Source organism: Melospiza melodia, chromosome Z, assembly GCF_035770615.1.
Source record: "Melospiza melodia melodia isolate bMelMel2 chromosome Z, bMelMel2.pri, whole genome shotgun sequence".
In the NCBI taxonomy this organism is placed as follows: Eukaryota; Metazoa; Chordata; class Aves; order Passeriformes; family Passerellidae; genus Melospiza; species Melospiza melodia.
Genome location: NC_086226.1, coordinates 40,287,270 through 40,309,284, shown reverse-complemented (window position 1 = coordinate 40,309,284; position 22,015 = coordinate 40,287,270).

Genomic DNA, 22,015 nt, shown 5'->3' with positions numbered 1-22,015 from the left:
CACACCTTTGCCAGTCCTGCCAGCTGAGCAAGGGGCCGGGCCTTGGGGAGGTCGTGCGTGCCCAGATTCTCCTCTCAGGGCAAGTGCCGTCTTTGATTGCCGCAGTGATTTCATACAGACCAAAAGACAGCAGGGAACAAACATGGTTTAATGATAAGGACAGATTGTGTCTCAACAAAGGCAAAATGACAAAAAGAGGGAGCATAGCCAACACCAAGCCTCTTACATTGACTGATAAATCTAATCCTACTAATGAATCTTGAATAATACTCATGTACCTTAACTAAGAAATTGAGGAGATTCCTATCATGTAAACTAACTAAATAGAATTTGAACAAGTCTAAAAGCTTAAAAACCAGTCCTATTCCTATCTAGTCCTATTGACGCCTAAGCCTTGCTAGGCCTGGCTGGACAAGCTGCAGGCTTGTCTAATTTGGTCTTTTCTTCTTGAGGAGAGGTTCTGCTTCTTTGCGAGGGCGATGTCTTCTCCTGTGTTTGTTCCTTTCCTTCATGGTTTCAAACAGCCTGGAAGACAAGAAACAAACCATCCATTGTTCAATTTAGTGCACATCATTAATGCAAGTGGCAAGATCTGCCTTTTAGTATGAATTTCTGTCTTTTTGGGCAGTGGCACGTTGTGAATTGATCAGAGCATGAGTCGGATCTTTCTTGTTTCAATGCCTTGAAATGTCTTCCTCCTTTTGCTGCATCCTATTTGGAATTTGATCAGCAGCATCAAAGCAAGCTTTGATGGATCTGTTGCTACTTGTATGCAGTGTGTGTTGTTGGGGCAGGGTAAGGTTTCATTGTGAAGGCTGGGTTTGAAGTGAGCTGTTTGGGTTTGAGGTGGGTTGTAAGCTTGAGCAGGGCTGCGAGGGGCGATGGTGCAAGTGGCCTGAGCTTGCGCTGCGGCGCCTTTGCAAAGGGTCAGCCTGTTGTAGTGCCAAGGCGCAGGTTGGAGCAGAAAGAGCAGGAAGTTGCGCACCGTTTGCACTGGCCGCAGGGAAAGGGGCCTCCCGCCGAACGGGGCGGCTGGCGCGGTTGGCAGCAGGGACACTGGGCGCTGCCAGCCCTCTTGCGGCTTCTCTTCCCTGTCTGCCCATCCTCCTTTCTGGGGGGGCTTTTGCTCCTCTTGCCTTCGCCCACAGCCTGGAAATCAAAGAATCCTGTTTCAAGGTTTCCTTCCCGTCAGAAAGCTGGAAATGCCTGCGTCCAGCACAAAAATCTATTGGCCTAAGCAAATCCTTGCAAAGCCTGAAGAGCTGAGGAAAGGGCTGCCTTTGCCAGTGGGCTGCGGCGGGCTGCCAAGGCAGAGCTTGGAGGGAAATGCTCCTCTTTCCTACAGGCCAAAGGGGTGGGATAAATGTGTGGCTATCTAGAATTCTACATTTCTTATTTCTACCTCTCTGCCTAACATTTATTTCCCTTGGGTTTTCCTGCAGAAATGTCTAGGGAATGGGATGGAAATTCAGTCAAATTAGGGAAGACACATGGTTAGACCTTTTCTACAACCCAGAATAATGTCTCTCTCTCTCTTTCTCTCTCTCTCTCTCACTCTTGCCAAGCAAATTGCTCTTTGCTGGTAAGGAAAGTCTGAGGGGAGCCACAGCACTGGCAGCTGCTTCTTGGGGAGTATGCTGGGATGCTAGAAAAACTGCCTGAAAATCTGCAACATCTCCCTGAAGACAGGGATTGCTGATGTCAGGAGGAGTGAAGTGGGGAATGAAGGGTCTGATTGGAGTCAGCAAAGGTGGCAGCCCTTGAGAAAGCCATCTGTAGAGAGTCCAAGCCCATTTGGGTGGTGGTGCGGCTTTTTTGGCTCAGAGTTAGGCTCCAGAATGGCGTATTTCAGGGCAGCAGCAGAAGGAAGGCCTGGGCAGCATCTGCTGTGCCTTTCCCAGCGCATGGGACGATGTGATCCTGGCAAAGCGGCGTCTGGCACGGCTGGCCAGCAGGTTTTCTCCCCTTCTCCCAGTTTCTCCACCCTCCTGGCATGCCTGGATTTTCTTCCCCCTCACCTGAGCAAGAGTGCTAGCAACTCTATGCTCCTTTTTCCAGGTGTAGTAGTACTCCACACACTGTGCCACGGTCTTAGTCTGGATCTGTTGTGAAGAGAAAAAGAAGGAATCCAAAATTCCTTTGTACGGTACTTTGGGGAAAAAGTAGATGACGGAGGAAAGTAGGAAGTAAAATCATGAAGTAAATGGAGTAGGGTGTAAAATGCAATCAAGATGGAGAAAGAGAGGCATCATGCAATGTAGTAAACCGTGTATCATGCTAGGTGGTAGCGCATGTAATGCACAGATCAACAAGAAATCCATCTAGCACAGGTCTTCTTTGCCGGGTTCACTCCAGTTATGCCAGCACAATGTCTTGTGGAAGCAGCAGCAGAGGTGTGCGACAAGTCTGAGAGAATAAATCATCATATTCCAAAGGAGCTTGGAGAAAAGGGCTGGAGAGACAGGATCATCCTTTTCACACAGGCCTTTGATGTCCCATTTTGTTACTACTTGAGCAGTTTTGGTACTTGAGAAGAGAGAGACCGAAGCCCAGTGTTTGTTACCAGCTAGAAGCAAGCTTTCCTCCTGATGATCTGCTCAGGTAAAGAATGTCCTGCGACTTTACCTGCTTCTGGATGAGATGAAAATCCTTGCCGTAGGTGTGGAAAGCCTTTTGGAAGGAGTCCTTCTCCTCAGGTGTCCATCTATCAGAGCCTGGCAATAAAAAGCAGCAGGTAAATGGATCACTCGATCCACATGAAGTAGATCCCACTGGCCGCCGCAAGCAAATGGTTGCAGACCATCATTCCCGTGTGAGTACATGTCTGCTCCCTCAGAAGGTGATGAAGACAAGAGCAGGCATTCCGCGGGGAAAAGGATTGGAAAAGAAGTAAAGCTGAAGGACTAGATGCTGGTGCTTTCGCCAGCCCCTGAGAAGACAAGACCTTGTGCTGGTGTTAAGCACAATTTGTTGAAGCAGAAACACTTGCCACAACACTGAAGGGGACGGCAGCATCTGTCAGTGAAGGAAGAAGCTCTGCTTTGCTTACCTGCGTAATGATAATCAGCCAAGGGATGGCCTTGAGCTGTTGCAGGCCCGCCTGAGAGCAACATCTCCAGAGCCTCCTGCAAGATCCAAGGGGAAAAGGCTTTAGGCGCCCCACCACATCCAAAATGAGCCAAAAAGCACAGATGCTGCCATTCAGCTACTTTGCCTCTTCAGACATTCAAGCAACTGTATGCCATGTGAAAGCCTGGGATTTGATCCCAGTGCCTAGTTTTTGCTGCCCAGCCCTTTGATGCTGGTGCCCAAGAGGGGCATTTTGCTCCCCAAGCGAATGATTTTGCGGCTCCTGCAGCCAGAATGGCCTCAGCTGAGTGAGGTTTCTGGGAATTTCCTCTCCAGATGTCTTAGAGCAGCCAGAGCTGCAGGCGATTTCCAAGGCAGCAGGCTGCAGGAGCTTGCGCCGCCGCCTGCAGGAGGGAGATTCTCCCTGCTGGAGCCGTTTGGGCTCAGCCCTGACGCAGCTGGAGGAGACACAGCAGGCAGCAGGTGCTCTGCTCCCTGTCAAGAGCCTTCATCAAGGAGCAGGCAGGAAAGGCTGTGCCAGTGGCCGGGCCTTGTGCATTCCCTGTGCCCTCTTCTGTGCGCCCACAGAGCGGCTTCTTACCGGAAGGCTGCCGCCTGCCTGGTGCAGGCAGTGCAGGGCGCGCTCCAGGTCAGCTGCTGGCCCGGCAATGCCACGGGAGCTGGCCATGTCCAGCAGTTGTCTTACTGCAAGCACAACAAAAAGGCAGCCCAAGTCATCCTTGAGGGCAGCAAGAGCAAAGGTTGCCATGCAAGGCGGAAGGAAAGGCCAGGAGCTAAAGGCAGCAGCTTGGAGAGCATGAAAAGGAGAGCAAAGACAGGGCCAGCTGAAGCAAGGGCCCCCGCAGTGCTGGCTCTCCCTTCAGAGCAGCTTCTTGTAGAAGAAGTGGAGGCCAATCTCCTCTCTTGCAGTGGCAAATGGGCCTGACCGATTTGGAGAGCAAGATGCTTGCTCTTTTTGCTGCTCTGCTGCAGAAGCAGAGCATTCTCCTTGCCTCTAACACTTCTAGATGGGAAGACACGTGAGACAGGGAGAGAAGCGGAGGCTGCAAGAAGCTGCCTTTCTATGCAAAAGGAGACTTTGAAAGATCCAAGTATGTCAGGGGTGGAAGAAAAGCTTGAAGAGAAGCTACCTCTGTCAGGTTTTTCCATGTCAGAGTCATCTTCTCCCCAGGGCTTCCAGACCAGGCTTGCAGGCTCTTCATCCTCACTTGGTGCTCTGCTCTGCAGCTCTGGGAGCTCAGCCTGAAAGTCGCTGCCAATATTGATGTGTCCTAAAGGAAGAAAGAGGTGAAGGTAAGAAAGGCAAGTGCTGGAGAGAGCCTTCCTGTGGCTGCACAGGCTTGAAGCAATCCCAGCCTGACTCTGAAAGAGCAGTTCTCCTCCTGGCCATTCCTCCAGTTTGCTGTCCTTTAACCCTAGGCCAAAACTCACGGCTGATTGTTGCCTCTTGCTTTCCTTTTCATTGTGCCTCTCCTTTCCACCTGAAAAAGATCCAAACAATGCTCCAGTTAGAAATCTTTGCGTCCAGGATGTGTCAGTAGCCTTCCTTCTCGACCTCATGGTTGCAAGCCCTGAGCTCCTCTGTCCCAGCTCCTTTCTTTTTGCTGTCATTGCCGTGCTTTTGAGGTGGAATTGCCTAGGCAGGAGCCTCTAGCAGTCAGCAGCTTCCTGAGGAGGGGAAGCAGAAGGCCATGCACTACTGTCTTCAGTGCTGGGGCCACTGGGAGGAGCCAAGAGAATGGGCTGCAAGATGTGGCAGTGCAGGCTTAGGGTGGATAGAAGGAAAAGGCTCTTCACCCAGAGGGTGCTTGGCCACTGGAAGAGGCTCTCCAGGGAAGGGGTGCCAGCACCAAGGCTGACTGAGCTCCAAAAGTGTTTGGACAGCGCTCTTGGGCATGTGATTGTTGAGGCTGCCCCGGGCAGGCCCTGGAGTTGGGCTCAGTGATCTTTGAGAATCCCTTGCAAGCCAGAAAATTCTCTGGTACTGTGATTGTGTTCTTGAGAAGATGGCATTTCACAGCTGCCCCTGAGCATGAGGTAGAAGCAGCCCTACATGCATTGAAAGAAGTATCTACAGGATATGGAAATAGAATGTATCTATCAGAGATGTAACTCTGTAAGCACATAAGGATTGCTGATAGCAGATGATTTTTGAAGTTGAACAGCTGTGTTTGAGGACAAGGCCAGTGAAATGCTTCCATGGCCTGAATGAGAGGGATCCCAGAGGAGAAGTGCCATCATTCTGGTTTTTGCAGCTTTGGAGCAGGTGTGAGCTGAGTCAGGGCATAAGGGGATTTGTTGACACTGAAGCCCTGAACTCCTCAGGCATGACCAATTTGTTTTGGGGTCACCACAAGCTAGGTTTAGGGCTGCAATGGGTGCCAAGAACTTTGAAGCAGGTGATCCGTGGAGGAGGATCTGCAACTGCACTGGGACAGCTCTCTACATCCTCTATGGAAAGGTCTGTGTTTGCCTGGGAGGCAACACGATTCCTTCAGAAGCTGAAGCTTGCTTTGACGTGGAACCTGGTGTGGGGAAAGTGAGCACACAGCCTGTGTGTCGTGGTTGGCGGGAGAGGCAGCTGGAGCCTCGTGCCCTTGTGTTAGTGCTTTGAGGGCAAACGGGGATTTTCTTACCTTGGACGATCCCCAAGTGCTGTGGGGATGCCTGGAGGCAGCCGAGGAGACGAGGATGTGGGTGCAGAGGCCGGGTGTGGCGCTGAGTGCGGGAGGTGGCTGGTCAGGGACAGCCCAGGAGCTGATCCTGCAGCTGCTGCTCCAGCGCTGCTCCAGCAGCGTTCCACCAAGGGCCGCAGGAGCAGGAGACAACGACAGTTGCTATGGGCACAGCCCAACATTCCATGTGGAACCCCAGGGGAGCCATGGGACAGAAAGAGGCATGGGCCACCTCTGCCCCTTTTACTTCTGCTGCTGCAAGCTTGCTCTGAGAGCCTTGCCATTGGGTTTTTCTCCTGAGTCCTCTGAGGAGACGGGCAAAAGCAGTGCAGGGACAGCCCTGGCTCTTGTCGGTGCTTCTCTGCAGGGTGTCTCCAGCTGAACGTGCCCAGCAGTCTGTCTGTGTCCAAGGGCCCAGAACCTCATCTCCTGCCCTGCAGAAGCAGCAGGACTCCTCCCGCTGGCTCTCCTCCAGCTCTGAGAGGAGCTAGAATTTGCAAGTTGTTCAGGCGAGAGGCAACTCCAAAGCTTCCTCTCAAAGTGGAGGCATTCATGCTGCCCCCTTTCTCAAATCTCCTTTTGGTGCCCAATAATGTCGCTTGATGTTTTCCCTCCTTTGGGCCTCTGAGCTGGTCACTCACCTCATCACTCCTTCCTTGAAACTTAGAGAAACAGCATGTTTCTCAGGGGAACTGATGGGGACACACAGACAGGGACAGCACAGTGGCATTTCTGTAGCAAACATGAATGCCAACTTTGTATATCTCTCTCCCAGCTCCCTTGGAGAAACTAGCTGTTTGTCTCAAAAGACTCAGGCATTCCTCTAACAAAGGAACACTGATGGAATTACCTTTCCAAACTGACGGCCTTGGCGTTTCTTTTAATACTTAGATGCCAGATAGGACAAAACCCAGCCAGTTTTGCTGCTTCCCGGCCTATAGTTAAGGCAAAGCAGATCTTGCTTCAGTCCCAATCTTGCTTCCTTCCCAGGCTGCATGTTGCCCACAGGGCAGCAAAGTGAGGGGGCAGCTGTAACAAGTGCCACTGCAAGGCAGATACTTTGTAGGCTCCAAAGCCCAGCTGCACTGGCTCCATCAGACAAGGGCAAGCTTCCCTGCGCTTCCCAGAAGCAGCCTGGCAATTGCCCCCTCCCTCGCCCCCTCTCCACCCTGCACAGCCCCTGCCACCAAAGCCTTGCTGGGCAGTGCCATTTGCTGGGCTAGATGAAAGAGGGAGTTTGCTTCTTCTTTGGTGCAAATACCTAAGCTGTGGGAAGCCAGAGAGAGGATAATGATCCCAGCCGCTCTGCTTTAGCTAAGGAGATTGGTGGAGGCCCAGAGCGGGAGAGGGCTCCTTTCAAGAGGAACTGAAACTGAACTACTGATGCCTTTGTGGTGCATGGGATATGAATTGGATAGAATTGGAGGGGTTCTAGAAATGTCTTCCAAGGTGGTCAGGTGCATCAGTGCCCCAAAATGAAGCAAAGTTCTGTTGCTGGGCTACAAAAAGGACTAAAGCTGTTGCTTTTAGGGCAGAAATGATGGTGAGAGCAGAGCACTCATTTTGATCCAATTCATTGAATTAAACAAAGCCTCCCTTTCCACTGGCAGCAGAGATTTGTAGGAATCAAAGGATGAAGCGCCAGCGTTCTTTCCCTGGCAGTAAAGGAGACACACCTTTGCCAGTCCTGCCAGCTGAGCAAGGGGCCGGGCCTTGGGGAGGTCGTGCGTGCCCAGATTCTCCTCTCAGGGCAAGTGCCGTCTTTGATTGCCGCAGTGATTTCATACAGACCAAAAGATAAAGTGGAACAAACATGGTTTAATGATAAAGACAGATTGTGTCTCAACAAAGGCAAAATGACAAAAGACGGAGCGTAGCCAACACCAAGCCTCTTACATTGACTGATAAATCTAATCCTACTAATGAATCTTGAATAACACTCATGTACCTTAACTAAGAAATTGAGGAGATTCCTATCATGTAAACTAACTAAATAGAATTTCTACAAGTCTAAAAGCTTAAAAACCAGTCCTATTCCTATCTAGTTCTATTGACGTTATCGAAGCTTAAAAACCAGTCCTATTCCTATCTAGTCCTAAGCCTTGCTAGGCCTGGCTGGACAAGCTGCAGGCTTGTCTAATTTGGTCTTTTCTTCTTGGGGAGAGGCTCTGCTTCTTTGCGAGGGCGATGTCTTCTCCTGTGTTTGTTCCTTTCCTGCATGGTTTCAAACAGCCTGGAAGACAGGAAACAAACCATCCATTGTTCAATTTAGTGCACATCATTAATGCAAGTGGCAAGATCTGCCTTTTAGTATGAATTTCTGTCTTTTTGGGCAGTGGCACGTTGTGAATTGATCAGAGCATGAGTCAGATCTTTCTTGTTTCAATGCCTTGAAATGTCTTCCTCCTTTTGCTGCATCCTATTTGGAATTTGATCAGCAGCATCAAAGCAAGCTTTGATGGATCTGTTGCTACTTGTATGCAGTGTGTGTTGTTGGGGCAGGGTAAGGTTTCATTGTGAAGGCTGGGTTTGAAGTGAGCTGTTTGGGTTTGAGGTGGGTTGTAAGCTTGAGCAGGGCTGCGAGGGGCGATGGTGCAAGTGGCCTGAGCTTGCGCTGCGGCGCCTTTGCAAAGGGTCAGCCTGTTGTAGTGCCAAGGCGCAGGTTGGAGCAGAAAGAGCAGGAAGTTGCGCACCGTTTGCACTGGCCGCAGGGAAAGGGGCCTCCCGCCGAACGGGGCGGCTGGCGCGGTTGGCAGCAGGGACACTGGGCGCTGCCAGCCCTCTTGCGGCTTCTCTTCCCTGTCTGCCCATCCTCCTTTCTGGGGGGGCTTTTGCTCCTCTTGCCTTCGCCCACAGCCTGGAAATCAAAGAATCCTGTTTCAAGGTTTCCTTCCCGTCAGAAAGCTGGAAATGCCTGCGTCCAGCACAAAAATCTATTGGCCTAAGCAAATCCTTGCAAAGCCTCAAGAGCTGAGGAAAGGGCTGCCTTTGCCAGTGGGCTGCGGCGGGCTGCGAAGGCAGAGCTTGGAGGGAAATGCTCCTCTTTGCTACAGGCCAAAGGGGTGGGATAAATGTGTGGCTATCTAGAATTCTACATTTCTTATTTCTACCTCTCTGCCTAACATTTCTTTCCCTTGGGTTTTCCTGCAGAAATGTCTAGGGAATGGGATGGAAATTCAGTCAAATTAGGGAAGACACATGGTTAGACGTTTTATACAACCCAGAATAATGTCTCTCTCTCTCTTTCTCTTTCTCTCTCTCACACTTGCCAACCAAATTGCTCTTTGCTGGTAAGGAAAGTCTGAGGGGAGACACAGCACTGGCAGCTACTTCTTGGGGAGTATGCTGGGATACTAGAAAAACTGCCTGAAAATCTGCAACATCTCCCTGAAGACAGGGATTGCTGATGTCAGGAGGAGTGAAGTGGGGAATGAAGGGTCTGATTGGAGTCAGCAAAGGTGGCAGCCCTTGAGAAAGCCATCTGTAGAGAGTCCAAGCCCATTTGGGTGGTGGTGCGGCTTTTTTGGCTCAGAGTTAGGCTCCAGAATGGCGTATTTCAGGGCAGCAGCAGAAGGAAGGCCTGGGCAGCATCTGCTGTGCCTTTCCCAGCGCATGGGACAATGTGATCCTGGCAAAGCGGTGTCTGGCATGCCTGGCCAGCAGGTTTTCTCCCCTTCTCCCAGTTTCTCCACCCTCCTGGCATGCCTGGATTTTCTTCCCCCTCACCTGAGCAAGAGTGCTAGCAACTCTATGCTCCTTTTTCCAGGTGTAGTAGTACTCCACACACTGTGCCACGGTCTTAGTCTGGATCTGTTGTGAAGAGAAAAAGAAGGAATCTAAAATTCCTTTGTAGGGTGCTTTGGGGAAAAAGTAGAAGATGGAGTAAACTAGGAAGTAAAATCATGAAGTAAATGGAGTAGGATGTAAAATGAAATGAAGATGGAGAAAGAGAGGCATCATGCAATGTAGTAAACCGTGTATCATGCTAGGTGGTAGCACACGTAATGCACAGATCAACAAGAAATCCATCTAGCACAGGTCTTCTTTGCCGGGTTCACTCCAGTTATGCCAGCACAATGTCTTGTGGAAGCAGCAGCAGAGGTGTGCGACAAGTCTGAGAGAATAAATCATCATATTCCAAAGGAGCTTGGAGAAAAGGGCTGGAGAGACAGGATCATCCTTTTCACACAGGCCTTTGATGTCCCGTTTTGTTACTACTTGAGCAGTTTTGGTACTTGAGAAGAGAGAGACCGAAGCCCAGTGTTTGTTACCAGCTAGAAGCAAGCTTTCCTCCTGATGATCTGCTCAGGTAAAGAATGTCCTGCGGCTTTACCTGCTTCTGGATGAGATGAAAATCCTTGCCGTAGGTGTGGAAAGCCTTTTGGAAGGAGTCCTTCTCCTCAGGTGTCCATCTATCAGAGCCTGGCAATAAAAAGCAGCAGGTAAATGGATCACTCGATCCACATGAAGTAGATCCCACTGGCCGCCGCAAGCAAATGGTTGCAGACCATCATTCCCGTGTGAGTACATGTCTGCTGCCTCAGAAGGTGATGAAGACAAGAGCAGGCATTCCGCGGGGAAAAGGATTGGAAAAGAAATAAAGCTGAAGGACTAGATGCTGGTGCTTTCGCCAGCCCCTGAGAAGACAAGACCTTGTGCTGGTGTTAAGCACAATTTGTTGAAGCAGAAACACTTGCCACAACACTGAAGGGGACGGCAGCATCTGTCAGTGAAGGAAGAAGCTCTGCTTTGCTTACCTGCGTAATGATAATCAGCCAAAGGATGGCCTTGAGCTGTTGCAGGCCTCCCTGAGAGCAACATCTCCAGAGCCTCCTGCAAGATCCAAGGGGAAAAGGCTTTAGGCGCCCCACCACACCCAAAATAAGCCGAAAAGCACAGATGCTGCCTTTCAGCTACTTTGCCTCTTCAGACATTCAAGCAACTGTATGCCATGTGAAAGCCTGGGATTTGATCCCAGTGCCTAGTTTTTGCTGCCCAGCCCTTTGATGCTGGTGCCCAAGAGTGGCATTTTGCTCCCCAAGCGAATGATTTTGCGGCTCCTGCAGCCAGAATGGCCTCAGCTGAGTGAGGCTTCTGGGAATTTCCTCTCCAGATGTCTTAGAGCAGCCAGAGCTGCAGGCGATTTCCAAGGCAGCAGGCTGCAGGAGCTTGCGCCGCCGCCTGCAGGAGGGAGATTCTCCCTGCTGGAGCCGTTTGGGCTTAGCCCTGACGCAGCTGGAGGAGACACAGCAGGCAGCAGGTGCTCTGCTCCCTGTCAAGAGCCTTCATCAAGGAGCAGGCAGGAAAGGCTGTGCCAGTGGCCGGGCCTTGTGCATTCCCTGTGCCCTCTTCTGTGCGCCCACAGAGCGGCTTCTTACCGGAAGGCTGCCGCCTGCCTGGTGCAGGCAGTGCAGGGCGCGCTCCAGGTCAGCTGCTGGCCCGGCAATGCCACGGGAGCTGGCCATGTCCAGCAGTTGTCTTACTGCAAGCACAACAAAAAGGCAGCCCAAGTCAGCCTTGAGGCCAGCAAGAGCAAAGGTTGCCATGCAAGGCGGAAGGAAAGGCCAGGAGCTAAAGGCAGCGGCTTGGAGAGCATGAAAAGGAGAGCAAAGACAGGGCCAGCTGAAGCAAGGGCCCCCGCAGTGCTGGCTCTCCCTTCAGAGCAGCTTCTTGTAGAAGAAGTGGAGGCCAATCTCCTCTCTTGCAGTGGCAAATGGGCCTGACCGATTTGGAGAGCAAGATGCTTGCTCTTTTTGCTGCTCTGCTGCAGAAGCAGAGCCTTCTCCTTGCCTCTAACACTTCTAGATGGGAAGACACGTGAGACAGGGAGAGAAGCGGAGGCTGCAAGAAGCTGCCTTTCTATGCAAAAGGAGACTTTGAAAGATCCAAGTATGTCAGGGGTGGAAGAAAAGCTTGAAGAGAAGCTACCTCTGTCAGGTTTTTCCATGTCAGAGTCATCTTCTCCCCAGGGCTTCCAGACCAGGCTTGCAGGCTCTTCATCCTCACTTGGTGCTCTGCTCTGCAGCTCTGGGAGCTCAGCCTGAAAGTCGCTGCCAACATTGATGTGCCTAAAGGAAGAAAGAGGTGAAGGTAAGAAAGGCAAGTGCTGGAGAGAGCCTTCCTGTGGCTGCACAGGCTTGAAGCAATCCCAGCCTGACTCTGAAAGAGCAGTTCTCCTCCTGGCCATTCCTCCAGTTTGCTGTCCTTTAACGCTAGGCCAAAACTCACGGCTGATTGTTGCCTCTTGCTTTCCTTTTCATTGTGCCTCTCCTTTCCACCTGAAAAAGATCCAAACAATGCTCCAGTTAGAAATCGTTGCGCCCAGGATGTGTCAGTAGCCTTCCTTCTCGACCTCATGGTTGCAAGCCCTGAGCTCCTCTGTCCCAGCTCCTTTCTTTTTGCTGTCATTGCCGTGCTTTTGAGGTGGAATTGCCTAGGCAGGAGCCTCTAGCAGTCAGCAGCTTCCTGAGGAGGGGAAGCAGAAGGCCATGCACTACTGTCTTCAGTGCTGGGGCCACTGGGAGGAGCCAAGAGAATGGGCTGCAAGATGTGGCAGTGCAGGCTTAGGGTGGATAGAAGGAAAAGGCTCTTCACCCAGAGGGTGCTTGGCCACTGGAAGAGGCTCTCCAGGGAAGGGGTGCCGGCACCAAGGCTGACTGAGCTCCAAAAGTGTTTGGACAGCGGTCTTGGGCACAGGGTGTGATTGTTGAGGCTGCCCCGGGCAGGCCCTGGAGTTGGGCTCAGTGATCTTTGAGAATCCCTTGCAAGCCAGAAAATTCTCTGGTACTGTGATTGTGTTCTTGAGAAGATGGCATTTCACAGCTGCCCCTGAGCATGAGGTAGAAGCAGCCCTACATGCATTGAAAGAAGTATCTACAGGATATGAAAATAGAATGTATCTATCAGAGAAGTAACTATGTAAGCACATAAGGATTGCTGATAGCAGATGATTTTTGAAGTTGAACAGCTGTGTTTGAGGACAAGGCCAGTGAAATGCTTCCATGGCCTGAATGAGAGGGATCCCAGAGGAGAAGTGCCATCATTCTGGTTTTTGCAGCTTTGGAGCAGGTGTGAGCTGAGTCAGGGCATAAGGGGATTTGTTGACACTGAAGCCCTGAACTCCTCAGGCATGACCAATTTGTTTTGGGGTCACCACAAGCTAGGTTTAGGGCTGCAATGGGTGCCTAGAACTTTGAAGCAGGTGATCCATGGAGGAGGATCTGCAACTGCACTGGGACAGCTCTCTACATCCTCTATGGAAAGGTCTGTGTTTGCCTGGGAGGCAACACGATTCCTTCAGAAGCTGAAACTTGCTTTGACGTGGAAGGTGGCGTGGGGAAAGTGAGCAGGCAGCCTGTGTGTCGTGGTTGGTGGGAGAGGCAGCTGGAGCCTCGTGCCCTTGTGTTAGTGCTTTGAGGGCAAACGGGGATTTTCTTACCTTGGACGATCCCCAAGTGCTGTGGGGATGCCTGGAGGCAGCCGAGGAGATGAGGATGTGGGTGTAGAGGCCGGGTGTGGCGCTGAGTGCAGGAGGTGGCTGGTCAGGGACAGCCCCGAGCTGATCCTGCAGCTGCTGCTCCAGCGCTGCTCCAGCAGCTTTCCACCAAGGGCCGCAGGAGCAGGAGACAACGACAGTTGCTATGGGCACAGCCCAACATTCCATGTAGAACCCCAGGGGAGCCATGGGACAGAAAGAGGCATGGGCCACCTCTGCCCCTTTTACTTCTGCTGCTGCAAGCTTGCTCTGAGAGCCTTGCCATTGGGTTTTTCTCCCGAGTCGCCTGAGGAGACGGGCAAAAGCAGTGCAGGGACAGCCCTGGCTCTTGTCGGTTCTTCTCTGCAAGGTGTCTCCAGCTGAACGTGCCCAGGAGTCTGTCTGTGTCCAAGGGCCCAGAACCTCATCTCCTGCCCTGCAGAAGCAGCAGGACTCCTCCCGCTGGCTCTCCTCCAGCTCTGAGAGGAGCTAGAATTTGCAAGTTGTTCAGGCGAGAGGCAACTCCAAAGCTTCCTCTCAAAGTGGAGGCATTCATGCTGCCCCCTTTCTCAAATCTCCTTTTGGTGCCCAATAATGTCGCTTGATGTTTTCCCTCCTTTGGGCCTCTGAGCTGGTCACTCACCTCATCACTCCTTCCTTGAAACTTAGAGAAACAGCATGTTTCTCAGGGGAACTGATGGGGACACACAGACAGGGACAGCACAGTGGCATTTCTGTAGCAAACATGAATGCAGACTTTGTATATCCCTCTTCCAGCTCCCTTGGAGAAACTAGCTGTTTGTCTCAAAAGACTCAGGCATTCCTCTAACAAAGGAACACTGATGGAATTACCTTTCCACACTGACGGCCTTGGCGTTTCTTTTAATACTTAGATGCCAGACAGGACAAAACCCAGCCAGTTTTGCTGCTTCCTGGCCTATAGTTAAGGCAAAGCAAATCTTGCTTCAGCCCCAATCTTGCTTCCTTCCCGGGCTGCATGTTGCCCACAGGGCAGCAAAGTGAGGGGGCAGATGTAACAAGTGCCACTGCAAGGCAGATACTTTGTAGGCTCCAAAGCCCAGCTGCACTGGCTCCATCAGACAAGGGCAAGCTTCCCTGAGCTTCCCAGAAGCAGCCTGGCAATTGCCCCCTCCCTCGCCCCCTCTCCACCCTGCACAGCCCCTGCCACCAAAGCCTTGCTGGGCAGTGCCATTTGCTGGGCTAGATGAAAGAGGGAGTTTGCTTCTTCTTTGGTGCAAATACCTAAGCTGTGGGAAGCCAGAGAGAGGATAATGATCCCAGCCGCTCTGCTTTAGCTAAGGAGATTGGTGGAGGCCCAGAGCGGGAGAGGGCTCCTTTCAAGAGGAACTGAAACTGAACTACTGATGCCTTTGTGGTGCATGGGATATGAATTGGATAGAATTGGAGGGGTTCTAGAAACGTCTTCCAAGGTGGTCAGGTGCATCAGTGCCCCAAAATGAAACAAAGTTCTGTTGCTGGGCTACAAAAAGGACTAAAGCTGTTGCTTTTAGGGCAGAAATGATGGTGAGAGCAGAGCACTCATTTTGATCCAATTCATTGAATTAAACAAAGCCTCCCTTTCCACTGGCAGCTGAGATTTGTAGGAATCAAAGGATGAAGCGCCAGCGTTCTTTCCCTGGCAGTAAAGGAGACACACCTTTGCCAGTCCTGCCAGCTGAGCAAGGGGCCGGGCCTTGGGGAGGTCGTGCGTGCCCAGATTCTCCTCTCAGGGCAAGTGCCGTCTTTGATTGCCGCAGTGATTTCATACAGACCAAAAGATAAAGTGGAACAAACATGGTTTAATGATAAAGACAGATTGTGTCTCAACAAAGGCAAAATGACAAAAGACGGAGCGTAGCCAACACCAAGCCTCTTACATTGACTGATAAATCTAATCCTAGTAATGAATCTTCAATAATACTCATGTACCTTAACTAAGAAATTGAGGAGATTCCTATCATGTAAACTAACTAAATAGAATTTGAACAAGTCTAAAAGCTTAAAAACCAGTCCTATTCCTATCTAGTTCTATTGACGTTATCGAAGCTTAAAAACCAGTCCTATTCCTATCTAGTCCTAAGCCTTGCTAGGCCTGGCTGGACAAGCTGCAGGCTTGTCTAATTTGGTCTTTTCTTCTTGGGGAGAGGCTCTGCTTCTTTGCGAGGGCGATGTCTTCTCCTGTGTTTGTTCCTTTCCTGCATGGTTTCAAACAGCCTGGAAGACAGGAAACAAACCATCCATTGTTCAATTTAGTACACACCATTACAGCAAGTGGCAAGATCTGCCTTTTAGTATGAATTTCTGTCTTTTTGGGCAGTGGCACGTTGTGAATTGATCAGAGCATGAGTCAGATCTTTCTTGTTTCAATGCCTTGAAATGTCTTCCTCCTTTTGCTGCATCCTATTTGGAATTTGATCAGCAGCATCAAAGCAAGCTTTGATGGATCTGTTGCTACTTGTATGCAGTGTGTGTTGTTGGGGCAGGGTAAGGTTTCATTGTGAAGGCTGGGTTTGAAGTGAGCTGTTTGGGTTTGAGGTGGGTTGTAAGCTTGAGCAGGGCTGCGAGGGGCGATGGTGCAAGTGGCCTGAGCTTGCGCTGCGGCGCCTTTGCAAAGGGTCAGCCTGTTGTAGTGCCAAGGCGCAGGTTGGAGCAGAAAGAGCAGGAAGTTGCGCAGCGTTTGCACTGGCCGCAGGGAAAGGGGCCTCCCGCCGAACGGGGCGGCTGGCGCGGTTGGCAGCAGGGACACTGGGCGCTGCCAGCCCTCTTGCGGCTTCTCTTCCCTGTCTGCCCATCCTCCTTTCTGGGGGGGCTTTTGCTCCTCTTGCCTTCGCCCACAGCCTGGAAATCAAAGAATCCTGTTTCAATGTTTCCTTCCCGTCAGAAAGCTGGAAATGCCTGCGTCCAGCACAAAAATCTATTGGCCTAAACAAATCCTTGCAAAGCCTGAAGAGCTGAGGAAAGGGCTGCCTTTGCCAGTGGGCTGCAGCGGGCTGCCAAGGTAGAGCTTGGAGGGAAATGCTCCTCTTTGCTACAGGCCAGAGGGGTGGGATAAATGTGTGGCTATCTAGAATTCTACATTTCTTATTTCTACCTCTCTGCCTAACATTTATTTCCCTTGGGTTTTCCTGCAGAAATGTCTAGGGAATGGGATGGAAATTCAGTCAAATTAGGGAAGACACATGGTTAGACCTTTTCTACAACCCAGAATAATCTCTCTCTCTCTCTTTCTCTTTCTCTCTCTCACACTTGCCAACCAAATTGCTCTTTGCTGGTAAGGAAAATCTGAGGGGAGCCACAGCACTGGCAGCTACTTCTTGGGGAGTATGCTGGGATACTAGAAAAACTGCCTGAAAATCTGCAACATCTCCCTGAAGACAGGGATTGCTGATGTCAGGAGGAGTGAAGTGGGGAATGAAGGGTCTGATTGGAGTCAGCAAAGGTGGCAGCCCTTGAGAAAGCCATCTGTAGAGAGTCCAAGCCCATTTGGGTGGTGGTGCGGCTTTTTTGGCTCAGAGTTAGGCTCCAGAATGGCGTATTTCAGGGCAGCAGCAGAAGGAAGGCCTGGGCAGCATCTGCTGTGCCTTTCCCAGCGCATGGGACAATGTGATCCTGGCAAAGCGGTGTCTGGCACGGCTGGCCAGCAGGTTTTCTCCCCTTCTCCCAGTTTCTCCACCCTCCTGGCATGCCTGGATTTTCTTCCCCCTCACCTGAGCAAGAGTGCTAGCAACTCTATGCTCCTTTTTCCAGGTGTAGTAGTACTCCACACACTGTGCCACGGTCTTAGTCTGGATCTGTTGTGAAGAGAAAAAGAAGGAATCTAAAATTCCTTTGTAGGGTGCTTTGGGGAAAAAGTAGATGACGGAGTAAAGTAGGAAGTAAAATCATGAAGTAAATGGAGTAGGGTGTAAAATGCAATCAAGATGGAGAAAGAGAGGCATCATGCAATGTAGTAAACCGTGTATCATGCTAGGTGGTAGCGCATGTAATGCACAGATCAACAAGAAATCCATCTAGCACAGGTCTTCTTTGCCGGGTTCACTCCAGTTATGCCAGCACAATGTCTTGTGGAAGCAGCAGCAGAGGTGTGCGACAAGTCTGAGAGAATAAATCATCATATTCCAAAGGAGCTTGGAGAAAAGGGCTGGAGAGACAGGATCATCCTTTTCACACAGGCCTTTGATGTCCCGTTTTGTTACTACTTGAGCAGTTTTGGTACTTGAGAAGAGAGAGACCGAAGCCCAGTGTTTGTTACCAGCTAGAAGCAAGCTTTCCTCCTGATGATCTGCTCAGGTAAAGAATGTCCTGCGGCTTTACCTGCTTCTGGATGAGATGAAAATCCTTGCCGTAGGTGTGGAAAGCCTTTTGGAAGGAGTCCTTCTCCTCAGGTGTCCATCTGTCGGAGCCTGGCAATAAAAAGCAGCAGGTAAATGGATCACTCGATCCACATGAAGTAGATCCCACTGGCCGCCGCAAGCAAATGGTTGCAGACCATCATTCCCGTGTGAGTACATGTCTGCTGCCTCAGAAGGTGATGAAGACAAGAGCAGGCATTCCGCGGGGAAAAGGATTGGAAAAGAAATAAAGCTGAAGGACTAGATGCTGGTGCTTTCGCCAGCCCCTGAGAAGACAAGACCTTGTGCTGGTGTTAAGCACAATTTGTTGAAGCAGAAACACTTGCCACAACACTGAAGGGGACGGCAGCATCTGTCAGTGAAGGAAGAAGCTCTGCTTTGCTTACCTGCGTAATGATAATCAGCCAAGGGATGGCCTTGAGCTGTTGCAGGCCTCCCTGAGAGCAACATCTCCAGAGCCTCCTGCAAGATCCAAGGGGAAAAGGCTTTAGGCGCCCCACCACACCCAAAATAAGCCGAAAAGCACAGATGCTGCCTTTCAGCTACTTTGCCTCTTCAGACATTCAAGCAACTGTATGCCATGTGAAAGCCTGGGATTTGATCCCAGTGCCTAGTTTTTGCTGCCCAGCCCTTTGATGCTGGTGCCCAAGAGTGGCATTTTGCTCCCCAAGCGAATGATTTTGCGGCTCCTGCAGCCAGAATGGCCTCAGCTGAGTGAGGCTTCTGGGAATTTCCTCTCCAGATGTCTTAGAGCAGCCAGAGCTGCAGGCGATTTCCAAGGCAGCAGGCTGCAGGAGCTTGCCTCGCCGCCTGCAGGAGGGAGATTCTCCCTGCTGGAGCCGTTTGGGCTTAGCCCTGACGCAGCTGGAGGAGACACAGCAGGCAGCAGGTGCTCTGCTCCCTGTGAAGAGCCTTCATCAAGGAGCAGGCAGGAAAGGCTGTGCCAGTGGCCGGGCCTTGTGCATTCCCTGTGCCCTCTTCTGTGCGCCCACAGAGCGGCTTCTTACCGGAAGGCTGCCGCCTGCCTGGTGCAGGCAGTGCAGGGCGCGCTCCAGGTCAGCTGCTGGCCCGGCAATGCCACGGGAGCTGGCCATGTCCAGCAGTTGTCTTACTGCAAGCACAACAAAAAGGCAGCCCAAGTCAGCCTTGAGGCCAGCAAGAGCAAAGGTTGCCATGCAAGGCGGAAGGAAAGGCCAGGAGCTAAAGGCAGCGGCTTGGAGAGCATGAAAAGGAGAGCAAAGACAGGGCCAGCTGAAGCAAGGGCCCCCGCAGTGCTGGCTCTCCCTTCAGAGCAGCTTCTTGTAGAAGAAGTGGAGGCCAATCTCCTCTCTTGCAGTGGCAAATGGGCCTGACCGATTTGGAGAGCAAGATGCTTGCTCTTTTTGCTGCTCTGCTGCAGAAGCAGAGCCTTCTCCTTGCCTCTAACACTTCTAGATGGGAAGACACGTGAGACAGGGAGAGAAGCGGAGGCTGCAAGAAGCTGCCTTTCTATGCAAAAGGAGACTTTGAAAGATCCAAGTATGTCAGGGGTGGAAGAAAAGCTTGAAGAGAAGCTACCTCTGTCAGGTTTTTCCATGTCAGAGTCATCTTCTCCCCAGGGCTTCCAGACCAGGCTTGCAGGCTCTTCATCCTCACTTGGTGCTCTGCTCTGCAGCTCTGGGAGCTCAGCCTGAAAGTCGCTGCCAACATTGATGTGCCTAAAGGAAGAAAGAGGTGAAGGTAAGAAAGGCAAGTGCTGGAGACAGCCTTCCTGTGGCTGCACAGGCTTGAAGCAATCCCAGCCTGACTCTGAAAGAGCAGTTCTCCTCCTGGCCATTCCTCCAGTTTGCTGTCCTTTAACGCTAGGCCAAAACTCACGGCTGATTGTTGCCTCTTGCTTTCCTTTTCATTGTGCCTCTCCTTTCCACCTGAAAAAGATCCAAACAATGCTCCAGTTAGAAATCGTTGCGCCCAGGATGTGTCAGTAGCCTTCCTTCTCGACCTCATGGTTGCAAGCCCTGAGCTCCTCTGTCCCAGCTCCTTTCTTTTTGCTGTCATTGCCGTGCTTTTGAGGTGGAATTGCCTAGGCAGGAGCCTCTAGCAGTCAGCAGCTTCCTGAGGAGAGGAAGCAGAAGGCCATGCACTACTGTCTTCCGTGCTGGGGCCACTGGGAGGAGCCAAGAGAATGGGCTGCAAGATGTGGCAGTGCAGGCTTAGGGTGGATAGAAGGAAAAGGCTCTTCACCCAGAGGGTGCTTGGCCACTGGAAGAGGCTCTCCAGGGAAGGGGTGCCGGCACCAAGGCTGACTGAGCTCCAAAAGTGTTTGGACAGCGGTCTTGGGCACAGGGTGTGATTGTTGAGGCTGCCCCGGGCAGGCCCTGGAGTTGGGCTCAGTGATCTTTGAGAATCCCTTGCAAGCCAGAAAATTCTCTGGTACTGTGATTGTGTTCTTGAGAAGATGGCATTTCACAGCTGCCCCTGAGCATGAGGTAGAAGCAGCCCTACATGCATTGAAAGAAGTATCTACAGGATATGAAAATAGAATGTATCTATCAGAGATGTAACTATGTAAGCACATAAGGATTGCTGATAGCAGATGATTTTTGAAGTTGAACAGCTGTGTTTGAGGACAAGGCCAGTGAAATGCTTCCATGGCCTGAATGAGAGGGATCCCAGAGGAGAAGTGCCATCATTCTGGTTTTTGCAGCTTTGGAGCAGGTGTGAGCTGAGTCAGGGCATAAGGGGATTTGTTGACACTGAAGCCCTGAACTCCTCAGGCATGACCAATTTGTTTTGGGGTCACCACAAGCTAGGTTTAGGGCTGCAATGGGTGCCAAGAACTTTGAAGCAGGTGATCCATGGAGGAGGATCTGCAACTGCACTGGGACAGCTCTCTACATCCTCTATGGAAAGGTCTGTGTTTGCCTGGGAGGCAACACGATTCCTTCAGAAGCTGAAGCTTGCTTTGACGTGGAAGGTGGCGTGGGGAAAGTGAGCAGGCAGCCTGTGTGTCGTGGTTGGTGGGAGAGGCAGCTGGAGCCTCGTGCCCTTGTGTTAGTGCTTTGAGGGCAAACGGGGATTTTCTTACCTTGGACGATCCCCAAGTGCTGTGGGGATGCCTGGAGGCAGGCGAGGAGACAAGGATGTGGGTGCAGAGGCCGGGTGTGGCGCTGAGTGCAGGAGGTGGCTGGTCAGGGACAGCCCAGGAGCTGATCCTGCAGCTGCTGCTCCAGCGCTGCTCCAGCAGCGTTCCACCAAGGGCCGCAGGAGCAGGAGACAACGACAGTTGCTATGGGCACAGCCCAACATTCCATGTAGAACCCCAGGGGAGCCATGGGACAGAAAGAGGCATGGGCCACCTCTGCCCCTTTTACTTCTGCTGCTGCAAGCTTGCTCTGAGAGCCTTGCCATTGGGTTTTTCTCCCGAGTCGCCTGAGGAGACGGGCAAAAGCAGTGCAGGGACAGCCCTGGCTCTTGTCGGTTCTTCTCTGCAAGGTGTCTCCAGCTGAACGTGCCCAGGAGCCTGTCTGTGTCCAAGGGCCCAGAACCTCATCTCCTGCCCTGCAGAAGCAGCAGGACTCCTCCCGCTGGCTCTCCTCCAGCTCTGAGAGGAGCTAGAATTTGCAAGTTGTTCAGGCGAGAGGCAACTCCAAAGCTTCCTCTCAAAGTGGAGGCATTCATGCTGCCCCCTTTCTCAAATCTCCTTTTGGTGCCCAATAATGTCGCTTGATGTTTTCCCTCCTTTGGGCCTCTGAGCTGGTCACTCACCTCATCACTCCTTCCTTGAAACTTAGAGAAACAGCATGTTTCTCAGGGGAACTGATGGGGACACACAGACAGGGACAGCACAGTGGCATTTCTGTAGCAAACATGAATGCAGACTTTGTATATCCCTCTTCCAGCTCCCTTGGAGAAACTAGCTGTTTGTCTCAAAAGACTCAGGCATTCCTCTAACAAAGGAACACTGATGGAATTACCTTTCCACACTGACGGCCTTGGCGTTTCTTTTAATACTTAGATGCCAGACAGGACAAAACCCAGCCAGTTTTGCTGCTTCCTGGCCTATAGTTAAGGCAAAGCAAATCTGGCTTCAGCCCCAATCTTGCTTCCTTCCCAGGCTGCATGTTGCCCACAGGGCAGCAAAGTGAGGGGGCAGATGTAACAAGTGCCACTGCAAGGCAGATACTTTGTAGGCTCCAAAGCCCAGCTGCACTGGCTCCATCAGACAAGGGCAAGCTTCCCTGAGCTTCCCAGAAGCAGCCTGGCAATTGCCCCCTCCCTCGCCCCCTCTCCACCCTGCACAGCCCCTGCCACCAAAGCCTTGCTGGGCAGTGCCATTTGCTGGGCTAGATGAAAGAGGGAGTTTGCTTCTTCTTTGGTGCAAATACCTAAGCTGTGGGAAGCCAGAGAGAGGATAATGATCC